This window comes from Oncorhynchus keta, unplaced genomic scaffold (genome assembly GCF_023373465.1).
Source record: "Oncorhynchus keta strain PuntledgeMale-10-30-2019 unplaced genomic scaffold, Oket_V2 Un_scaffold_515_pilon_pilon, whole genome shotgun sequence".
Taxonomy (NCBI): domain Eukaryota; kingdom Metazoa; phylum Chordata; class Actinopteri; order Salmoniformes; family Salmonidae; genus Oncorhynchus; species Oncorhynchus keta.
The window spans coordinates 301,526-310,119 of NW_026290954.1; the positions used below are offsets into that span (position 1 = coordinate 301,526).

Genomic DNA, 8,594 nt, shown 5'->3' on the forward strand with positions numbered 1-8,594 from the left:
CTACCATTCTAGTTGAGTACATTCTGCCATTCTCTAGAAACTGGGACATTCTATCCCTGTTTCTAGTTCAGTACATTCTACCATTCTTAGGTCAGTACATTCTACCATTCTAGTTCAATATATTAATTCAGTCCATTCCTGTTTACTACATTCCAACATTATATTTCAGTACATTCTACCATTCTAGTTTTGTACATTCTACTCTCCTAGTTCAGTCCATTCTACCATTCATGGTTCAGTACATTCTACCATTCATGGTTCAGTACATTCTACCATTCTAGTTTTGTACATTCTACTCTTCTAGTTCAGTCCATTCTACCATTCTAGTTCAGTACATTCTACCATTCTAGTTTTGTACATTACTCTATTCTAGTTCAGTACATTCTACCATTCTAGTTTTGTACATTACTCTATTCTAGTTCAGTACATTCTACCATTCTAGTTCAGTACATTCTACCATTCTAGTTCAGTACATCCCTGTTCTAGAAACAGTGGGACATTCTACCATTCTAGTTTTGTACATTACAGGATCCCTATTCTAGTTCAGTGGGACATTCTACCATTCAGTGGGAAGGTTCAGTACATTCTAGAAACAGTGGGAAGTTTTGTACATCCCTGTTCTTCTAGAAACAGTCCATTCTACCATTCTAGTTCAGTACATTCTACCATCCTAGTTTTGTACATTACAGGATCCCTGTATTCTAGAAACAGTGGGAAGGTTAGTTTTGTACATTCTAGGATCCCTGTTTCAGAAACATTCTACCATTCTAGTTTTGAACATTATCAGGATCTGTTTCTAGAAACATTGTTAAGGAAGGTTGGAAGCAGGATCCCTGTTCAGTAGAAACAGTGGGAAGGTTGGAAGCAGGATCCCTGTTCTCTAGAAACAGTGGGAAGGTTGGAAGCAGGATCCCTGTTCTCTAGAAACAGTGGGAAGGTTGGAAGCAGGATCCCTGTTCTCTAGAAACAGTGGGAAGGTTGGAAGCAGGATCCCTGTTCTCTAGAAACAGTGGGAAGGTTGGAAGCAGGATCCCTGTTCTCTATAAACAGTGGGAAGGTTGGAAGCAGGATCCCTGTTCTCTAGAAACAGTGGGAAGGTTGGAAGCAGGATCCCTGTTCTCTAGAAACAGTGGGAAGGTTGGAAGCAGGATCCCTGTTCTCTAGAAACAGTGGGAAGGTTGGAAGCAGGATCCCTGTTCTCTAGAAACAGTGGGAAGGTTGGAAGCAGGATCCCTGTTCTCTAGAAACAGTGGGAAGGTTGGAAGCAGGATCCCTGTTCTCTAGAAACAGTGGGAAGGTTGGAAGCAGGATCCCTGTTCTCTAGAAACAGTGGGAAGGTTGGAAGCAGGATCCCTGTTCTCTAGAAACAGTGGGAAGGTTGGAAGCAGGATCCCTGTTCTCTAGAAACAGTGGGAAGGTTGGAAGCAGGATCCCTGTTCTCTAGAAACAGTGGGAAGGTTGGAAGCAGGATCCCTGTTCTCTAGAAACAGTGGGAAGGTTGGAAGCAGGATCCCTGTTCTCTAGAAACAGTGGGAAGGTTGGAAGCAGGATCCCTGTTCTCTAGAAACAGTGGGAAGGTTGGAAGCAGGATCCCTGTTCTCTAGAAACAGTGGGAAGGTTGGAAGCAGGATCCCTGTTCTCTAGAAACAGTGGGAAGGTTGGAAGCAGGATCCCTGTTCTCTAGAAACAGTGGGAAGGTTGGAAGCAGGATCCCTGTTCTCTAGAAACAGTGGGAAGGTTGGAAGCAGGATCCCTGTTCTCTAGAAACAGTGGGAAGGTTGGAAGCAGGATCCCTGTTCTCTAGAAACAGTGGGAAGGTTGGAAGCAGGATCCCTGTTCTCTAGAAACAGTGGGAAGGTTGGAAGCAGGATCCCTGTTCTCTAGAAACAGTGGGAAGGTTGGAAGCAGGATCCCTGTTCTCTAGAAACAGTGGGAAGGTTGGAAGCAGGATCCCTGTTCTCTAGAAACAGTGGGAAGGTTGGAAGCAGGATCCCTGTTCTCTAGAAACAGTGGGAAGGTTGGAAGCAGGATCCCTGTTCTCTAGAAACAGTGGGAAGGTTGGAAGCAGGATCCCTGTTCTCTAGAAACAGTGGGAAGGTTGGAAGCAGGATCCCTGTTCTCTAGAAACAGTGGGAAGGTTGGAAGCAGGATCCCTGTTCTCTAGAAACAGTGGGAAGGTTGGAAGCAGGATCCCTGTTCTCTAGAAACAGTGGGAAGGTTGGAAGCAGGATCCCTGTTCTCTAGAAACAGTAGGAAGGTTGGAAGCAGGATCCCTGTTCTCTAGAAACAGTGGGAAGGTTGGAAGCAGGATCCCTGTTCTCTAGAAACAGTGGGAAGGTTGGAAGCAGGATCCCTGTTCTCTAGAAACAGTGGGAAGGTTGGAAGCAGGATCCCTGTTCTCTAGAAACAGTGGGAAGGTTGGAAGCAGGGATCCCTGTTCTCTAGAAACAGTGGGAAGGTTGGAAGCAGGATCCCTGTTCTCTAGAAACAGTGGGAAGGTTGGAAGCAGGATCCCTGTTCTCTAGAAACAGTGGGAAGGTTGGAAGCAGGATCCCTGTTCTCTAGAAACAGTGGGAAGGTTGGAAGCAGGATCCCTGTTCTCTAGAAACAGTGGGAAGGTTGGAAGCAGGATCCCTGTTCTCTAGAAACAGTGGGAAGGTTGGAAGCAGGATCCCTGTTCTCTAGAAACAGTGGGAAGGTTGGAAGCAGGATCCCTGTTCTCTAGAAACAGTGGGAAGGTTGGAAGCAGGATCCCTGTTCTCTAGAAACAGTGGGAAGGTTGGAAGCAGGATCCCTGATCCCTGTTCTCTAGAAACAGTGGGAAGGTTGGAAGCAGGATCCCTGTTCTCTAGAAACAGTGGGAAGGTTGGAAGCAGGATCCCTGTTCTCTAGAAACAGTGGGAAGGTTGGAAGCAGGGATCCCTGTTCTCTAGAAACAGTGGGAAGGTTGGAAGCAGGATCCCTGTTCTCTAGAAACAGTGGGAAGGTTGGAAGCAGGATCCCTGTTCTCTAGAAACAGTGGGAAGGTTGGAAGCAGGATCCCTGTTCTCTAGAAACAGTGGGAAGGTTGGAAGCAGGATCCCTGTTCTCTAGAAACAGTGGGAAGGTTGGAAGCAGGATCCCTGTTCTCTAGAAACAGTGGGAAGGTTGGAAGCAGGATCCCTGTTCTCTAGAAACAGTGGGAAGGTTGGAAGCAGGATCCCTGTTCTCTAGAAACAGTGGGAAGGTTGGAAGCAGGATCCCTGTTCTCTAGAAACAGTGGGAAGGTTGGAAGCAGGATCCCTGTTCTCTAGAAACAGTGGGAAGGTTGGAAGCAGGATCCCTGTTCTCTAGAAACAGTGGGAAGGTTGGAAGCAGGATCCCTGTTCTCTAGAAACAGTGGGAAGGTTGGAAGCAGGATCCCTGTTCTCTAGAAACAGTGGGAAGGTTGGAAGCAGGATCCCTGTTCTCTAGAAACAGTGGGAAGGTTGGAAGCAGGATCCCTGTTCTCTAGAAACAGTGGGAAGGTTGGAAGCAGGATCCCTGTTCTCTAGAAACAGTGGGAAGGTTGGAAGCAGGATCCCTGTTCTCTAGAAACAGTGGGAAGGTTGGAAGCAGGATCCCTGTTCTCTAGAAACAGTGGGAAGGTTGGAAGCAGGATCCCTGTTCTCTAGAAACAGTGGGAAGGTTGGAAGCAGGATCCCTGTTCTCTAGAAACAGTGGGAAGGTTGGAAGCAGGATCCCTGTTCTCTAGAAACAGTGGGAAGGTTGGAAGCAGGATCCCTGTTCTCTAGAAACAGTGGGAAGGTTGGAAGCAGGATCCCTGTTCTCTAGAAACAGTGGGAAGGTTGGAAGCAGGATCCCTGTTCTCTAGAAACAGTGGGAAGGTTGGAAGCAGGATCCCTGTTCTCTAGAAACAGTGGGAAGGTTGGAAGCAGGATCCCTGTTCTCTAGAAACAGTGGGAAGGTTGGAAGCAGGATCCCTGTTCTCTAGAAACAGTGGGAAGGTTGGAAGCAGGATCCCTGTTCTCTAGAAACAGTGGGAAGGTTGGAAGCAGGATCCCTGTTCTCTAGAAACAGTGGGAAGGTTGGAAGCAGGATCCCTGTTCTCTAGAAACAGTGGGAAGGTTGGAAGCAGGATCCCTGTTCTCTAGAAACAGTGGGAAGGTTGGAAGCAGGATCCCTGTTCTCTAGAAACAGTGGGAAGGTTGGAAGCAGGATCCCTGTTCTCTAGAAACAGTGGGAAGGTTGGAAGCAGGATCCCTGTTCTCTAGAAACAGTGGGAAGGTTGGAAGCAGGATCCCTGTTCTCTAGAAACAGTGGGAAGGTTGGAAGCAGGATCCCTGTTCTCTAGAAACAGTGGGAAGGCTGGAAGCAGGATCCCTGTTCTCTAGAAACAGTGGGAAGGTTGGAAGCAGGATCCCTGTTTTCTAGAAACAGTGGGAAGGTTGGTGGCAGGATCCCTGTTCTCTAGAAACAGTGGGAAGGTTGGAAGCAGGATCCCTGTTCTCTAGAAACAGTGGGAAGGTTGGAGGCAGGATCCCTGTTCTCTAGAAACAGTGGGAAGGTTGGAAGCAGGATCCCTGTTCTCTAGAAACAGTGGGAAGGTTGGAAGCAGGATCCCTGTTCTCTAGAAACAGTGGGAAGGTTGGAAGCAGGGATCCCTGTTCTCTAGAAACAGTGGGAAGGTTGGAAGCAGGATCCCTGTTCTCTAGAAACAGTGGGAAGGTTGGAAGCAGGATCCCTGTTCTCTAGAAACAGTGGGAAGGTTGGAAGCAGGATCCCTGTTCTCTAGAAACAGTGGGAAGGTTGGAAGCAGGATCCCTGTTCTCTAGAAACAGTGGGAAGGTTGGAAGCAGGGATCCCTGTTCTGTAGAAACAGTGGGAAGGTTGGAAGCAGGATCCCTGTTCTCTAGAAACAGTGGGAAGGTTGGAAGCAGGATCCCTGTTCTCTAGAAACAGTGGGAAGGTTGGAAGCAGGATCCCTGTTCTCTAGAAACAGTGGGAAGGTTGGAAGCAGGATCCCTGTTCTCTAGAAACAGTGGGAAGGTTGGAAGCAGGATCCCTGTTCTCTAGAAACAGTGGGAAGGTTGGAAGCAGGATCCCTGTTCTCTAGAAACAGTGGGAAGGTTGGAAGCAGGATCCCTGTTTTCTAGAAACAGTGGGAAGGTTGGAAGCAGGATCCCTGTTCTCTAGAAACAGCAGGAAGGTTGGAAGCAGGATCCCTGTTCTCTAGAAACAGTGGGAAGGTTGGAAGCAGGGATCCCTGTTCTGTAGAAACAGTGGGAAGGTTGGAAGCAGGATCCCTGTTCTCTAGAATCCCTGTTCTCTAGAAACAGTGGGAAGGTTGGAAGCAGGGATCCCTGTTCTCTAGAAACAGTGGGAAGGTTGGAAGCAGGATCCCTGTTCTCTAGAAACAGTGGGAAGGTTGGAAGCAGGATCCCTGTTCTCTAGAAACAGTGGGAAGGTTGGAAGCAGGATCCCTGTTCTCTAGAAACAGTGGGAAGGTTGGAAGCAGGATCCCTGTTCTCTAGAAACAGTGGGAAGGTTGGAAGCAGGATCCCTGTTCTGTAGAAACAGTGGGAAGGTTGGAAGCAGGATCCCTGTTCTCTAGAAACAGTGGGAAGGTTGGAAGCAGGATCCCTGTTCTCTAGAAACAGTGGGAAGGTTGAAGCAGGATCCCTGTTCTCTAGAAACAGTGGGAAGGTTGGAAGCAGGATCCCTGTTCTGAAGAAACAGTGGGGAGGTTGGAAGCAGGATCCCTGTTCTCTAGAAACAGGGTGAAAGTTGTTGGCAGGATCCCTGTTCTCTAGAAACAGTGGGAAGGTTGGTGGCAGGATCCCTGTTCTGTAGAAACAGTGGGAAGGTTGGAAGCAGGATCCCTGTTCTCTAGAAACAGTGGGAAGGTTGGAAGCAGGGATCCCTGTTTTCTAGAAACAGTGGGAAGGTTGGAAGCAGGATCCCTGTTCTCTAGAAACAGTGGGAAGGTTTTAAGCAGGATCCCTGTTCTGTAGAAACAGTGGGAAGGTTGGAAGCAGGGATCCCTGTTCTCTAGAAACAGTGGGAAGGTTGGAAGCAGGATCCCTGTTCTCTAGAAACAGTGGGAAGGTTGGAAGCAGGATCCCTGTTCTCTAGAAACAGTGGGAAGGTTGGAAGCAGGATCCCTGTTCTCTAGAAACAGTGGGAAGGTTGGAAGCAGGATCCCTGTTCTCTAGAAACAGTGGGAAGGTTGGAAGCAGGATCCCTGTTCTCTAGAAACAGTGGGAAGGTTGGAAGCAGGATCCCTGTTCTGTAGAAACAGTGGGAAGGTTGGAAGCAGGATCCCTGTTCTCTAGAAACAGTGGGAAGGTTGGTGGCAGGATCCCTGTTCTCTAGAAACAGTGGGAAGGTTGGAAGCAGGATCCCTGTTCTCTAGAAACAGTGGGAAGGTTGGAAGCAGGATCCCTGTTCTCTAGAAACAGTGGGAAGGTTGGAAGCAGGATCCCTGTTCTCTAGAAACAGTGGGAAGGTTGGAAGCAGGATCCCTGTTCTCTAGAAACAGTGGGAAGGTTGGAAGCAGGATCCCTGTTCTCTAGAAACAGTGGGAAGGTTGGAAGCAGGATCCCTGTTCTCTAGAAACAGTGGGAAGGTTGGAAGCAGGATCCCTGTTCTCTAGAAACAGTGGGAAGGTTGGAAGCAGGATCCCTGTTCTCTAGAAACAGTGGGAAGGTTGGAAGCAGGATCCCTGTTCTCTAGAAACAGTGGGAAGGTTGGAAGCAGGATCCCTGTTCTCTAGAAACAGTAGGAAGGTTGGAAGCAGGATCCCTGTTCTCTAGAAACAGTGGGAAGGTTGGAAGCAGGATCCCTGTTCTCTAGAAACAGTGGGAAGGTTGGAAGCAGGATCCCTGTTCTCTAGAAACAGTGGGAAGGTTGGAAGCAGGATCCCTGTTCTCTAGAAACAGTGGGAAGGTTGGAAGCAGGATCCCTGTTCTCTAGAAACAGTGGGAAGGTTGGAAGCAGGATCCCTGTTCTCTAGAAACAGTGGGAAGGTTGGAAGCAGGATCCCTGTTCTCTAGAAACAGTGGGAAGGTTGGAAGCAGGGATCCCTGTTCTCTAGAAACAGTGGGAAGGTTGGAAGCAGGATCCCTGTTCTCTAGAAACAGTGGGAAGGTTGGAAGCAGGATCCCTGTTCTCTAGAAACAGTGGGAAGGTTGGAAGCAGGATCCCTGTTCTCTAGAAACAGTGGGAAGGTTGGAAGCAGGATCCCTGTTCTCTAGAAACAGTGGGAAGGTTGGAAGCAGGATCCCTGTTCTCTAGAAACAGTGGGAAGGTTGGAAGCAGGATCCCTGTTCTCTAGAAACAGTGGGAAGGTTGGAAGCAGGATCCCTGTTCTCTAGAAACAGTGGGAAGGTTGGAAGCAGGATCCCTGTTCTGTAGAAACAGTGGGAAGGTTGGAAGCAGGATCCCTGTTCTCTAGAAACAGTGGGAAGGTTGGAAGCAGGATCCCTGTTCTCTATACTGTCTGTCTGCTGTCAGTCACCACACTACCCTGCTACAACATACTGTCTGTCTGCTGTCAGTCACCACACTACCCTGCTACAACATACTGTCTGCTGTCAGTCACCACACTACCCTGCTACAACATACTGTCTGTCTGCTGTCAGTCACCACACTACCCTGCTACAACATACTGTCTGCTGTCAGTCACCACACTACCCTGCTACAACATACTGTCTGTCTGCTGTCAGCCACCACACTACCCTGCTACAACATACTGTCTGTCTGCTGTCAGTCACCACACTACCCTGCTACAACATACTGTCTGTCTGCTGTCAGTCACCACACTACCCTGCTACAACATACTGTCTGTCTGCTGTCAGTCACCACACTACCCTGCTACAACATACTGTCTGTCAGTCACCACACTACCCTGCTACAACATACCGTCTGCTGTCAGCCACCACACTACCCTGCTACAACATACTGTCTGTCTGCTGTCAGTCACCACACTACCCTGCTACAACATACTGTCTGTCTGCTGTCAGTCACCACACTACCCTGCTACAACATACTGTCTGCTGTCAGTCACCACACTACCCTGCTACAACATACTGTCTGTCTGCTGTCAGTCACCACACTACCCTGCTACAACATACTGTCTGTCTGCTGTCAGTCACCACACTACCCTGCTACAACATACTGTCTGTCCTGCTGTCAGTCACCACACTACCCTGCTACAACATACTGTCTGCTGTCAGTCACCACACTACCCTGCTACAACATACTGTCTGCTGTCAGTCACCACACTACCCTGCTACAACATACTGTCTGCTGTCTGTCACCACACTGTCTACAACATACTCTGTCAGTCACCACACTGTCTGTCTGTCTGTCAGTCACCACACTACCCTGCTACAACATACTGTCTGCTGTCAGTCACCACACTACCCTGCTACAACATACTGTCTGTCTGCTGTCAGTCACCACACTACCCTGCTACAACATACTGTCTGCTGTCAGTCACCACACTACCCTGCTACAACATACTGTCTGTCTGTCTGTCTGTCTGTCACACTACTGTCTGTCTGTCTGTCTGTCTGTCTGTCAGTCACCACACTACCCTGCTACAACATACT

At 48.7% G+C, this 8,594-nt stretch overlaps 1 long non-coding RNA gene across 2 annotated transcripts; it reads left to right on the top strand.

Moving 5' to 3' along the window:
* The first annotated feature begins 2,377 nt into the window (after positions 1 to 2,377).
* On the top strand, positions 2,378 to 7,541 carry LOC127928971 (uncharacterized). 2 transcript variants are annotated; one of them, XR_008133075.1, is made up of 5 exons: positions 2,378 to 2,458; positions 2,906 to 2,946; positions 4,387 to 4,667; positions 7,048 to 7,088; positions 7,369 to 7,541. It is a non-coding gene; the product is annotated as an uncharacterized LOC127928971 (long non-coding RNA). The 2 variants fall into 2 exon arrangements; XR_008133074.1 differs by lacking the exons at positions 7,048 to 7,088; positions 7,369 to 7,541 and having other exon boundaries at positions 2,393 to 2,458; positions 4,627 to 4,670.
* The last annotated feature ends 1,053 nt before the right edge of the window (positions 7,542 to 8,594 follow it).